Source organism: Perissodus microlepis, chromosome 7 (assembly GCF_051167445.1).
Source record: "Perissodus microlepis isolate ML-2025 ecotype Zambia chromosome 7, ASM5116744v1, whole genome shotgun sequence".
Classification (NCBI taxonomy): domain Eukaryota; kingdom Metazoa; phylum Chordata; class Actinopteri; order Cichliformes; family Cichlidae; genus Perissodus; species Perissodus microlepis.
The window spans coordinates 13,950,450-13,965,623 of NC_140467.1; the positions used below are offsets into that span (position 1 = coordinate 13,950,450).

The 15,174-nt window shown below is 40.0% G+C and overlaps 1 pseudogene; it reads right to left on the reverse strand.

Moving 5' to 3' along the window:
- Positions 1 to 9,120: 9,120 nt before the first annotated feature.
- Positions 9,121 to 14,694, reverse strand: LOC146382743 (uncharacterized; annotated as a pseudogene).
- Positions 14,695 to 15,174: the final 480 nt, after the last annotated feature.

Here is a 15,174-nt window from a genome sequence, read left to right on the forward strand (position 1 = left end):
TTGACCAATGTATGTCTTTAACTAATTTTCATCAGTTTACTCATATATCCCTGTAGGGCTGCATTCTTAGCCCCCTACTGTATGCCCTATATATCTATGACTGAACACCAACCCAACCAATGTCATCGTTAAGTATACCAATGTCACCACCGCTATTGGGCTCATCTCTGATGAAGATGAGACAGCGTACAGGGCAGAGGTTGAGAATTGATAACCTGAAACTGAACCTCCCTCATACAAAAGAACTCAGATATTAGTACTTTAGGTTTGGGACCCATCAGAAGGCCCATCAGCGGCCACACTTCCTCTGCATCCAGAGGAAGAATAAACTCGACCTGAAGCTGCTACTGGCCTACTACCGCTCCTCAGTGGAGAGCGGGTTCTCCTACTGCCTGGATGTTTTCTATTCAGGGACCACGAAAAATCATTCACTGTACTTTTCCACCACTGAAGGGCATCGCCAGATCGTCCTGTCTCAGGAAAATCAGACCTATCACAGGTGACCCCTTGCACCCCGCCTGCTTGACCCGCTGTCCTCTGGTCGGCGCCTCAGGTCAATCAGGTCCCACACCTCCAAACGCATAAACTTCTTCCCCTGAGCCAGTGTCATGGTCCTGGGTCGTGTGACCCAGTGCTTTGAGTTTCCTTGTATTTTGATATTGATTGTGTATGTTTAGTTCTTTTGGTAGTAGCTTCCAGGTTACTTAGTTTACTTCTTTGTTTATTAGATCCCTTTATGTCATCACCCCTGTGTTAAGTATTCCCTGCTGGTTTGTGTCATGTCTATGTCTCTCCATATTTCCTGTTTTATGTTGAAATGTCTTGTGTTTCTTTGTACAATGTGTTTAGTTTTACTCTCTCCTGTGATGTCATTATGTTTCTTTCTAGTCAGCTGTTTCCTCATGTGTCTCCACTTTCTCTGATCACCTCATGTGTGTATTTAGTCTTTGTGTTGTCAATCAATCTTTGTCAGGATGTCTATTTTCCTCCATGCTCGTCACAGCATTCATAATGTCAGAGCTTTCATATTGTCTCATAGCTTCACAGTTCTGTCATAGTTATCTTGTTTTAATTTTCCTAGTTTAGCTTACAAGGTTAGTTGTCATTCCTCTTTCGCCCTTGCTTTTATTTTTTACCCCTGTCATCAGCCCTAATAAAGTCTCGCCTTTTGTTTGAATTCAACTCCGTTCTCCTGTATCTGCATTTTGGGTCCATAAGATACCGGCTGCTGACTTTTGGACTGTCAACAAACACTATCCCCCCACACCCCATCCCTGTCCACCCACCCACCAATCTAAGCCATGATCTGAGGAACCCTTATCACTCAGGCCACTCACACATGGACTATACTCAGACCAAGTCCAATGCACTACTTTCAAGCAATTTGCAACCTATCCTCTATTATGCGTTTTCCTCTTATTTGTTTATAATCCTCTTGTTTGATATTTATTCTTGCTGCAATACTATTTATAGCTTTAGTCCATGCACAGATGGTGTGGAACACCCACAATTTTATTGTGCATGTGCAATAACAATAAAAATCTATTTTATTTTATTTTGTTCTATATGTCTAAACATTACAATGTTTGAAATTCCCCTCCGCGAATCGCTACCTTGTCATGGTGGAGTGGTTTGTGTGTCCCAGGGATCCCAGGGGCTATGTTGTCCGGGGGCTTTTGCCCCCTGGTAGGGTCTCCCATGGCAAACTGGTTCTGGGTGAGGGACCAAACAAAGGGCGATTCAGAAGACCCTTATGAGAATATCACAGACGGAACAGATTTTTCGTAATATTTGAAATATATAAATTCAACTAAAATCCTACAAAACAATAAATGCTACCATAAAATCAAGACATTCTCATTTGACAATAAAATATATTTTAAAACATATCATAAAATTATATTACTTACGCAAAGTTAATATTTGGTAGTGCAGTAAGAGTGCGTAAGGCGCTGTCTAAATTGCTACTTCCTCATGAATTGCACAGGATGTGCAAATAAACTCACAGGTCTAGATCCTTGGTGACTATCATTGCCGACTTGCAGCGTCATGTTTACATGCACGAGGTCTGGTGGCATGTTAGGCTTCAAATTTTTTAACTCTCACACATAGTTTGGACAGTAGTTTTGATTTTTACTTTTAGAACATACTGAGCTACTTTCATCACCTTCTGCAAAATTCTACCAAACACCTGTATTTTGGTCACAGCTTACTAAATATTTGTATGGGATAAATCATCAACACCTTAGTGAGAGGAAAACTAAACATCAAATGCAGCTTTAAAGGTGCTTCTTCAAAACAGATTTTAAGAAATGTACATTTCAAACTGCTTTAAGTGTACAAATATGGCTCCATGTTGAGTCAATGTGAAAGTCAGAGTTCAGATTTTTGCATTTTTGTGTCACAAGTACTATATAAGATAGATAAGTTAAACCTTTATTAGTCCCACACATGAGACATTTTTTGGTTACGGCAGAAAGTGGACAGTACAAGTTAAGAGAATTAAAAGTTAATAGAATAGAGTAAGATAAAATAGAATAAGATAAAATTTAATAATATACTATACGAAAATAGAATAAAATACTTTGCTATATCAGGGAAATTGCATCTATCTATCTATAGATACAGATATAGATATATTAATTAGGTTTTTTTTTTGCTTTTTTTCCCTTTTTGCCTCTCCTTTCTGGTACAGTAGCAATCAAAATTACCCCCTCCCTGGACCCAGCTTCCCTGCTGATGCCAGTGGGCACCCCCGTTTCCCATAATCAACCAAGAGCAGGGGCCCTAGGCCCATCCAGACTGGGTCCCAGCAGCAGCACTGCCAAGACCCACAGAGCACGGGGCAGCCCACCTGACCACACCACACCAGCAAAACTACACCCACCCCAACATGTGGTGGCTCAGGTGGTAGAGCAGATCAGCTACTGATCGGAAGGTTGGTGGTTCGAACCTTGGCTTTCCCAGTCTGCCAAATATCCTTGGGCAAGATACTAACCCCAAGTTGCCCTCCGATGCGTTCATCAGAGTGTGAATGTAGTTTAGTTTGCACTTGAGTTTAGAAGTGCTTGGAATGGGTGGGTGTGAATGGGTGAATGAGGCATGTTGTATAGAGCGCTTTGAGTACTCCGGGAGAGTAGAAAAGCACTATATTAGAATAAGTCCATTTACCAACATTCAGTCAACTCCTAGAATGTTGTCTAGGAAATAACAGCTCAATGTGGTGGGTTTGTTCCATACAGTACAGATGACAGGTATTAGAGAAAGCAAATCTGTCAGGGATAAACCAAGTTTGATCCTGTCAAATTAAAGTGCCCCCAAATTTATTAAGACGTGAAGACAAGATGATTTTTTTAATTAACAGACTAATTGGTGGGGTCTCTGTCCTTCTTAGGAAGAAGACAAACATGGGCATCATACACACAATCAGAAAAAGAGTACCATGCAATGGAGCAGTTCACCATCCTGAGTAAAATTGGAGCAATTATATCAACATGGGCTTTACAAATGTCACAGTTCTGTGTCTGTGGGCTCCATGTTTTTCTGTTTGCATCAGTTATCTTTGATTTCATGATGCGTCTTTCCTAGTCTCTTGGTTTTTGATTTCTCTCTCTAGTATTCCCAGCTTAGCATTTCTTGTGTTCTAATTCTGAGGTTGTGATTCTGTGCTCCTTCTATTTAGTGAACAGTCATCCCTACCGCTGTGTTCCCTTTGTTCTCTGTCAGCTGTATCCCTTAGTCAAGTCTGCGTCTGTTATGTGTTCTGTTTTACTTTGAAAGTCATTATCGAAATAAAATTTAATTTAATTTAATTCTTTCAAATAGATGCAAGTAAAACACATCAAAAAAATAAATAAAATCAAAAATTCAGCGCCACTAATTCCTGTTGCTCATAAATATATTTTCACCTGTTTAAAAATGTGAACACTGGCATCCTTGAAAGAGTGACCTTTGTTCTTTAGATGCAGATGGACAGCCGAGTCTTGTCCCATGGAGGTGGCCATTCTATGTTGTTCCATGCGCTTTGAAGTGTCTGTTTGGTCTCTCCAATGTAGAGGTCTGGGTATTCCTCACTACACTGTACAGCATACACTACATTGTTAAGTTTGTGTTTTGAGTTTTGTCTTTGGGATGAACCCGTTTTTGTCTGAGTATGTTGCTGGGTTTTGAAGTACATCACTTTTTCGTACTGGCATCACTCTTTTGAGGATGCCAGTGTTCACATTTTGGACAGAGAAGACAGATGGTTTGAAAGAGGAGTGAAAGAAGCCATCTATGTCCACTGTGAACAACCATCTTTAAAAAGAGGTGGTGGCTTACAACACCAACTGTCTGCCATCTATAATCCAGTTCTGAGATACCTTCCCAGAGGCCTTAACGCCCACTCACATGCTGGGCCATTTGACCTCAGGAAATCACATGATCGGGTGGGGTTAGGTTTCACAATGAGCTCATCCGAAACCTGATTGCTGATTGTGATATACACCCATTTTCACACCTTGGCTCTTGTGATTAGGTAGAGAATCATTAGGAGGTCCATTGTTCCTGTTGGGGGTACATTCCCACAGGGCTTAAATCTGGGACTCTCCACAATTTAAAGAAGCTTCTCCTTACAATACAAAGGACTGGCATAAGAGCAGTAAAAACTGAGTTAACAACAACAAAATTGAACCATACCCAGAAAAAAAGAAAGGCCACAAAAAGAACAAGAAATGTGATATATTTTTATACATATTGATTGATTGATTGATATTGATTGATATACCTTTATTAGTCCCACAAGGGGAAATTTCATAAGGCTGCCGACCTATTGCACGCAATGGCGGCGCCATCTTACCCTCCCACCATACATACATTACACAAAACATCACATGGGGAAGACAGGTCAGAGAGGTATAACAATGGAAAATGCACCACATGAGGAAAGATAAGGAGAAAAAAAATAACTCCCCCCAGACTGAGCTCCAACAGGGAGATCAGTTTGAGAACAGAAAAAAACACCTCTGCACATAGCACATGAAAAAAACTCTTAATACACCAAAGAAACACATGACAAGCAACAGTGGTGGGCAAAGGGTGAGAGACAGCCGAATTAGTACATCCGGGCCTGCGTGCGCTGGTCTCCTTGATCCCCGTCAGCATCGGAAGGGAATAAGCGTCGAAGGCGTTTGGAAAGGGAGGGGAGATGAGTGTGTGCATATCAGTGTATATGTATGTGTGTGCGTGTCCAGAGTTCAGCTGAGACAGTGTCCTTTGCCCCTGCTAAGGCTAAGTAAACAGTCTTCCAGCCAACCCAGGTGGCCTTGCATGGAATGGGAAGGAACAGACTAAACACAGTCGTTATCAGGGTGTTGTTGGTCAGCTCCAGCCTTGCAGCTGGCGCCAAAGGGGTATCCACATAAGTGATGGTGGTTTTTACTTTAGTCCGAACAGCTCATATGAATTTCAAAGCAGTTCTACAGTCCAACACTGGTCTCTCAATCTCCCGTTGGAGAGCCGGGAGCTTCGCCATACTTGCGTTCTGTGATGTTGTCATTTCTTGTGCTCAAGGAGCCGATTTCTGAGAACTCACGGCAGTGTGCCTCCCCGAGATGTCATCCAATTTGCGCCCAGAGATGTTATTCTGGGCTAGCCCTTCCAAGATGTATCCAGTCTGCAGTCAGAGATCTTATTCTGAGTATTCACAGCAGCCGTAGCCTTTCCAAGATCTTATCCGTGCTGCACTCAATGAGCCCATTTTGAGAAACTCACGCCTCTCCCATCGTTCCAATCCCAGCGGGCAGCCTTGTGGGGGGTTTGAACAGCCGGTTCCGCTTTCTTAATTCTTCGACAAGTCAGGGCCAAGCCAGCTCCGATCCGCCAGAACCCTGTTACCATGGTTCCGAATAGGTAGATATCTTCAGCAGTCAGGCTCACCCGAGCCCAAACTTCTCGTTGAGAAAGGGGTGTCAATTGCATTTAGGGACCAGTTGATCCAATCCATAATTCCTCTTTTAGGTTTTAGAGAACAGACTGTGAGAGAGTGTTCCAGGGAAAAGTAATACAAAAAACACGAGACTAGACAAGGACATAAGAGGCTAAGCAGGGAAGCTAAGGGAGAGGAGGAATAGAGGAGAAAAGTGCGACCGCCTTCGTCAAGAGCAAGAGCAGGATAATATTGTCTAAAGGACAGCAAAACAGTCCATTATCAAAACAATTTCTCGCAGATATTTCATAGTTCAGATTTTACAGGGCTAAGCTGACTGACAGATCCACTTACCATTTTGCAATCCAGTCTTTAAGTCTAACGTCATGAGCTGTTTCCAGGTCCAAACTCCACTTCCGGTCACGAAGTAAAATGAACACTGCTACATTACTGAGTGTTACAAACTCTGTTTGAGAGAGCTGCAGATTATTTCAAGGTAAACATTAATATGGATATTGGACAATAGCTGGTGGGAAATACAGGGTCTTTGCCTGGTTTTAGCAGGAGACTAAAAATGTCACGCCAGGATGGCGCTGAGGATGGCAGCCTCAGTACTGCGCTCTCTTGCAGTTTTCCCTGTTTTTGTTAATTTTCTGCGCGTTTGGTCACTCATACCAAATTCAGTTTGTGTGGTTGGTTCAGCAGTTGATCTCTGGAGAGATCTGCAGTCATCTCAAAATAGTTCTTATCTTTTTTTCATAAACTCTGAAAGTTTTTCTAACATTTTAGTCAGTTAGTCCACCACCCTTTGTTTAGCTCTCAGGGAAAACAAAGGGTGGTGGAGTCTGCTTCTACATTAATGAAGGTTGGTGTACTGATGTCACAGTGTTACAGAAATACTGCAGCCCAAACCTGGAAACTTTTTTCAGCAACTGCAAACTGTTTTATTCACCGCGGGAGTTTTCTTCCTTCATGCTGGTTGGAGTTTATATCCCTACTCAGGCCAATGCAAACAAGGTGAGTTGGCTGACCACCCTGGAAAGAAAATTCCCAGATTCCTTTACAGTTGTCCTTGTGGGTTTTAATAGTGTAAATCTAAACTACGAACTTGATTAATATAGACAGCATATAGACTGCCCCACCAGGGACAACATCACACTGGACCACTGTTACGCCACTTTAAAAAGTGTCTATCGCTCTTTTCCCGGGCAGCTTTGGGACATTCTGATCACTGCCTGGTCTAGCTTATTCCAGGTAATAGGCAAAAACTCAAACTTGCAAAGCCTGTTGTCAAAACTGTGAAGTAGTGGACTAACGTAGCAAAGCAGGAACTGCAGGACTGTTTTGACTGTACTGATTGGACTGTTTTTGAAGCTACATCTGGATGGACTGACGGAAACTGTGGCATCATATATTTTGTGAAGATGTGTGTGTGCCAACCAAGACCTTTTGCACATACAACAACAATAAACCATGGTTCACTCCTAAACTCCAACATCTTCGTAAGGCCAAGGAGGACGCCTACAGAAGCGGTAACATTTTTTAAAATGATGATTCCAGACTAGCTTTGGCTTTTTAATGTTGGTTAAACAAAACTGAAAAAAATAAATAAATAAATAGTGACTTTTTGAACTCTTGGAACTTCTGATAGACATAAACATTCTGTTTTGGTTACTGAATTTATCTGAAGCTGATTTTATCAGCTGGATATTAAATTCTCTGTACCCACCTGTCCCATTGATGAAGAGCAAGTTCATTCAAATGCTGTTTTGGCAACACTCACCACTTCTGTAAGGATGATATGCGTTTTTGAAGTACAAGACAAACTGTGAAGTGTAATCAATTCCCTTTTTTTCTGACTATGTAGTACAGACAACAAAACTGCAAATGACAGAAAAGCATAGCGACAATATCTGTGTATGGACTGCCTGTGTTCCCAAGCACTTTGATTTCAGAGAAGGGTAGGCAGTAGAAATGCATAATCTGTAAAAAAAAAAAAAAAAAAAAAAAAAATGTAGCAATGCTTTCTAATTAACTACATATGTTATTAAATCCAGTGTGAAATCCTGGGCTACAATCTTGATTATTCAAGAAAATTTGAAATCTGATAACAAGTTTAAACAGATCAGATGTAGATCATCTGTATGTTACATTATGGCAAGGTCCTTTGAAAAAAGATAACTTGTGAAAAGAACAACTAGTAAACCTTTTGGAAGCTAATCAAGCAGACTAGGACTTATTGTTACAAGATGATTTTTATAGGCCATGTTTCACACATCAGCTTATAGAATTAGTAAACAGGATCTTATCATTAACTTTCAATCACTGTTTTCTCAACCATACAAACATTAATGGACCTTTCACCCTAAAATCAAATTTACGCATTTTTCTTCTCGCCAGGTGAACTATTCATTAATCCAGATTGTTTTAGTGTGAGTTGCCTAATTTTAGAGATATTGACCGTAGAAGCCTACCTTTCTGTTGATTCCAATGGAACTTAATGCTTAGTAGCAATGTATTTATGTATTTTTGGACAGTGGAGAAGGAAATGTGATGTGAGGGGCCTGACAGTGTGATTGGATATAAAATTACTGGTGTCCCCATCAGCTGACCTGTTTTTCATGGGTTCCTTAGCTGTTATACCACAAGGCAAGCACCATCCAGTTTCATTATATTTATAAGAAAGAAAGACATCTCTACAGCTAATATCTCCCCAAACTGGGCAACTCACACCAAAATAATCTTGATGGATAAACAGCAGGCCAAAGGAAAATGTGTGTCACGGCGGGGTACGCCGGTGTGTTGAGAGAACATACCCAAAAGCAGACAATGAGAGAGAGGACGCTGAACTTTAAACAAAAGCGAGCCTTTATTCGGGCTGATGGCAGGAGTAAAAGCATAAGCTAAGGCAAAAACAATGACAATGTGTACAGCTGATTTCAATGTGAGCTGTCCCTTTAACACTAACCTCAAACCTGGTTTCAACAGAAGTGAAATATGCAGTCATTTTCAAAGTATTTTAAACAATAAACATTCCTTTTGAAATCTGAGGTAACATACAACTAAGCCATCAGAAAATTAAATTGACGACTGCTCACTGAATGAATGCATCAAATGCTTCAATGACAAATTTTTAAAAAAGCCAGAATTTATGAACGCAAGTATAATAATACATGTAACAATTTCAGCTGTAACAATTACTACACCCATCAAGTTCAAATGATGTCCATTTCAAAGTAATTGCTGGAAAGGACATTGTCGAACTCGGTGCGAAATTCAGGATAAGAACTGTAAGTGCATGATACTTCAAGGGTGGCTCCACAGGTATGAGCAACAGGCCTTCTGTTGAGCCCAGTTTCAGCATTAAAGCAAACCAAAATTTTGTCAACACAGATGACAAAAGATCCAGTGCAGAAGCGCAGGATTTCTTCAGGGTTTTTTTCATCATCGTTTTTTACATAGCGTTGAAGACTACTGTGACTACTCTTTGGAACTCTACTGGTCAGATCAACTACTCTTTTGCCTGTGGCCTTCTTTGTCTCATACAGAAACAACACACTTTCCTTGTCTGACAGTTTCAGCTGCAGACATATGCCATGGGTGTGGAGAAGCAATCCATTATATACTTTGACTCTTGGAGAATGGCCTTATGAGCCATTGTTTCAATGGCAGGCTGCATGTTGTTCTTAGGTGGTAGGAAGTGAGAACCCATCCTTGTAAAAAGGTCAAGCAGGTCTTCTTCATCATTTTCATCCATTGTGCCCTGGAGAGCCTTCTCAACAGCCGATCTCTCAACAGGAGGGAGATAGTTGAGAAACGACGTCAAGGTTATTATCGTTAACGAAAACTAACGAAATAACGAAAACTAGAAGTGAAAAAACATTTTCATTAACTGAAATAAAAACAAAAAAAGGAAAACTAACTAAAACTGTAATGAGTGTTCACAAAACTAACTAAAATTAACTGAATTTATAGCAAAAATGTGTTTAGTTTTCATTGATGTGTGCGTGTCATACAATAGTCAAGGGTGAAAATGAAGTTTAGTTTCCAGATTTTTTTTCTTGCTGTGTCTCATTATGCCAGCAGGTGGCAAGTACGTTAGTCGAGTCGTCTGTGTTGTAGTGATGGGATTTCCGGCTCTTTTTAGAGATCCGGCTCTTTCGGTTCGGCTCACTAAAAAGAGCCGGCTCACTAAAAAGAGCCGGCTCTTTCGGCTCCGAACCGGCTCTTCAGGTTGTTTTGTTGCTTTAATTAATTTATTATTAACAATAATATAAAATTATGCACAAAAGGAATTACTAATGTAAAAAAAAGTGGTTTTATTTATATATGTTTATATATAAATATATGCGGTGGCCCCTAGAGACAAAACACGTACAAACTTCAAAACACATTTCTAGCATGAACTGAACTTCCAAAGCAGTGCTACTAGATCACTTAAATTACACAATTGAAAGCATGTGTGTATTGTTTGTGTATTTATACACAGGCACTCATATATATTCAAATAATTAAAAAAAAAAAGTTCATTTACCTGTTACTACCACACACCAAATCCGGTCGTTGGTACTTGCTGGCTTGTGTAGCCACAAGATAACAAAAGCTCAACACTGCGCCATAGCATCCTGGAGCACTTCTGTTGTCTTTTGTACGTGTTTTGAGTTTTTATGTGCTTCTGAGTTTTTATGTGCTTCGGAGTTTGTACGTGTTTTTACGTGTTTTGGAGTTTTTACGTGTTTTGGAGTTTGTACGTGTTTTTACGTGTTTTGGAGTTTGTACATGCTTCAGAGTTCGTATGTGATTTGAAGTTTGTATGTGCTTTGTCTCTAGGGGCCACCGTAAATATACTTTTATTTATTCACTCCACATAAAATGTAATAAATAAATCATATAATACAAAAATCAACTATTCACATTTCAACTTTTAACTATTTGAATTTTCAGCTTTTTCCTTTTACAAATTTAAAGTGAAAACAACACAAAACACTGCAAACCACAACACAATTAAATATAAATTAAAATATGAAAACAAAAAGAACATGCATATTCTCTGTCATATGGACCTGCATGAATAAACTTTCTGAATCCTTTATCATCTGCAACCGAAAATAGTTGTGGATGATTACTATACCTTTCTAATGTGACGTTGTTGCCCCTGGCTCTCTTTCTCTCTCTGGCTCTGTTCCTGTGCTACTGAGTGTAACTACCGCCCCTCCCCCCCTCTGCCCAGCGTAAAGCACAAGACTGGCGTGCAGAGTGAAGCGGAAAAAAAGTGCGAGAGAGAGGGTGAGAGAAAGAAAAAAAAAAAAACCCCACATGACGGCTCGCGTCGTTCACGTCAAAGAGTCGGCTCTAAGAGCCATTTCGTTCGCGAACGACCCATCACTACTGTGTTGCTGCTCCGTCCACGCGCAGAATCATGTCAGGAAAGGTCGGGAGAAAGCGCCAGAGTCCAATTTGGGATTACTTTGAATATGACTGTGTTTTGGATAAAGCAAGTGTCTTGTAGTGGAAAGAGACAAATTATGAGGGACATTTCTAAAGGAAAAAAAAATCCCACAAACCTTAAAGTGCACTTGAAAAGCTCACACAAGAAGGCTAACCTAGCTTACCTTGAGAAGGTAAGGGAGCACACTCAACCCTCATCCCCAGAAACAGACGCTAACCCCAGGCAAGGCAGCGTGATGCATCCCGAGACAACAGGACGGGGATATCTACATAACTGTGTGAGTCAATTGCCTTCAAAAAGTTTATCAATTCACTTGAACCAAAATTACGAACACCCGGTGCTGCAAGAGTTAATAGTCTCATTGGGGCCAAGATATACATTTTATAGTTGCCTGATATCAATGGTTGTTCATCTGCCTTTATTTATTTATTTATTTATTTAAAGAACCCATAGGTGGGAATGTGAGTTGTCTGTTTCTGCGTGTTAGCCCTGCGACAGACAGGCGACCTGTCCAGGGTGCAGGGTATGGTAGCTGGAATAGCAACATACCCAAGGATAAGCAGAAGAGAATGACTGATATGATGAAACTGGGATTTTGTTACACTTAATTTTTGCAAACACAACTAAAACTATAACTGAAACTAATCAAAACTAAACTGAAACTAAGGATTTTCAAAAAAATAAAAACTAAACTAGCAAACAATTGGTAAAAACTAATTAAAACTGATATAAAATTGAAAATCTGAAGTCAAAACTAAATAAAAATAAAAACTAATGAAAATTGCAAAACTATTAAAACCCTGAACGACGTAATCATGATGTCTACATCAACTGAGTCCATTCCATGGATGCAAGCTAAAATGAAAGCCTTTGGCAGCCTCACTGGAAAGACACCATGGTCTAGTAAGCCTTTCACCTGTATCTGCCCAACTGCTTGCCATTCAGCATCACAAAAGGTTGGCCTCAGCCTTGGAACTCGTTCGGTTTCACCTTCACGCTGTTCCAAAATTTGCTCCCAAAATGCAGTGTAAACCTCCCTTGACACTCCAGCATCATCAACAGCATTTTCATTTACAAAGTTCATCTTTAAAGTCACATTCGTTATGCTACTGTCCATAAATACAGCCAAAAGATCATCAACAACCTTTGTCCTGTGAATTGACACACGGGGCTCTGTGAACTTCCTGAAGTCGATGGGGAAAGATGGTTGCTTTAATCAAAAGGCAAACCTTGTGCGATGAAATTCAGTCCATGGTCCTGGGTACAAGACAAAACATGCACATTCCATAAGAAATGTAAATACATTATATAGATTCCAAAATATCAATGTTCTGAATATGTTTGAAATTTATTTGTCTAATTTTAGTTGTCTCTCCATTCCCAAACCATGGTTTCACTAACAATTTATATATAACATTACCGTTTTGGCCTGATGGAGTTCCTCCTATGCCTCACAGAAAATTATACAAGTGTTCTTTACATGCTGAGTATGAGAAGACTCACTTCTGTGCAAAACAGGTAGAGAACACAATAGTGACACCAAAATAATGTGTCAGTACTGTGTTATGTAAATAATTTGATTTCAAGACTAAATTTCCTGTTTAATCTTATCTTAATTTTAAACACCAGAATTGTCTCTCAACTGAAAATATCCTTTTAATTCAAATGGACCCACAAACTGCCATATTCTCAGAAAATGGCGTGCAAATTTGGCATCTCTACAGTATGTAAAGATAGGTGTTCATGGTTGCCTGAATTGATCCATCTTACCTGTGCAATCTGGGGTTCTTCCTCGTGTATGGACTGCATATGTGGTGTGAGCAAGCCATTAGCTGAAGACAATGGGAGCAGAAAACCATCCATAGGTAATCCATTTAGGTCAGCATTCTGAAGGAGGAAGTACTGCATTAATTGACAGCAGACACCTTAAACCTTCAAGTTTATGAGACTCTTCTTCAATCTTCTACCTTAGCCTATTCAAAATCATGAATGTTCTTAAAAAGTCTGCAAAATATGTCAGTAGATTTTAAGAAATTATTTTGAGCCTACATGTCTCACTTATAAGTGTAAAAGGACGTATTACAGTGGAATTCCACAGGTTTTTATCAGATCTTGTTTTGCTTCTTACTACTTAAAATGTTTTATTATTGCTGCAACAAAATCAAGCTTAAAAAAACCCCCAAGAGATTAATTCTGATTAATAGAACAGTACTGTAGGTTATTTCATTTGAGATTCCAAAGAGTAATAGTACAGAAAATATCAGTCATGGTTAAATTTTGTCAAAGCAGGAATGCATGATCAACTTTTTTAAAATCAGAACTATGCAAGTTATTGAATTTGTCATGTTTTCAGCTGTGTGGCAGGCAGGAATTGGACCCAAACGCAAACTCACAGGGGATAAACTCAAAAAGCACAGCTTTATTGCTGGAAAAACAGCTCACAAGTTATAGAAAACTAAACTGGGAAAAACTAAATATAAAGCTCACCAGAAAACACAGGGAGAATCACACACAGTCATGAGGGAGAACGCGACACAGAACTGAGGGAGACACCGACGTAAATCCACAGAGGGTTAACGAGGGAAGTGGGAGCACACGGGGAACACAGCTGACACAGATAATCGTAACGAGACAGGGCAGGAGTGAACACAACATGCCCAACATACTGACGAGAGACTGTCAAAGTAATACAGGAAGTACACAGAGGTTCAGACAGGAGGAGAGAGAGAGAGAGCACAGACATAACGGGCTGGGGAAAACATTGAATGAAACACAAGGAGGGGAGACGAGGGCTCGCAGATACAGAGGGGCACACAGGGGGTAAAAGTCACAAGGGGAAATCAAAATAAGGAACAACTTAACAGAGCAACCCAGGAACCGTGGCCTAAATGAAGAACAAAATACAAGAATACATGAAAACTAAGAATGCTGGGCCAACATGGCCCAGGATCATGACAGAATTTGAGTATAAATACATTTCCATATTTTGTAACACTTACATAAGTATCTAAACCACCTCACCCACAACTGTCCATGGTCTTACCTGTGTGAGATCCTCACTGTTGACATAATTCAGGGTTATCACGACTGTGTCATCACCATCTGCTCTGACGAGGTCCTCTTCAGGATTCCATGTAACTGTATCATCTATGTCTGGAAGACGAACTTCTAAATCTTCTGGAAGTTTGTGCTGGGATTCTAGTTGGGAGGATTCCTTAGGAACTCTACTGGTCAGATCAATAATTTCAGAGCAGTGGTCAGGGAAATCATGATCACTTGAGTCAGTCTGCTGCCGCTGTCCCATGACAGTGTTTTTAATGTCTGTTGGGGTTGAATGCATATGATGTGATTTTCCCGGACTTTGTGTTGTCACTGCCTCACAGAGTGATTTCAGTTTTTTTGGTTTAGTTCTTGTTTTAGCAGCCAATCATTTACCATATGTTAATGAATACAAAGCTGTAAGTCTTTCACAGATGTATTAAACGTACCTTACCACACAAGTCAACAACAAATTCCTGGAATAATTTCATCCTACAGAAGTGCAAGTGATGTAGATGTAAATAAAGCACTTGGATAAGACAACTCTTTCTTGCCGTTCCACAGTCATACCTAGTACAATAGCACAACGAAATTAGAACATGTCCCACTTCACAAATGAAATTAGGATTCGGGGTTTGGAACCCTTTTTTTGCTGTAGAGATGTGATTACTGCACCCCTGTGCATTTTCAGAGCAGTTATTCTAAATATTTGCAAGGCTGCCAAACACATTGCTTTATATAACTATTGATAGAAAATAGTTATAAAAATAATAATCTTCCA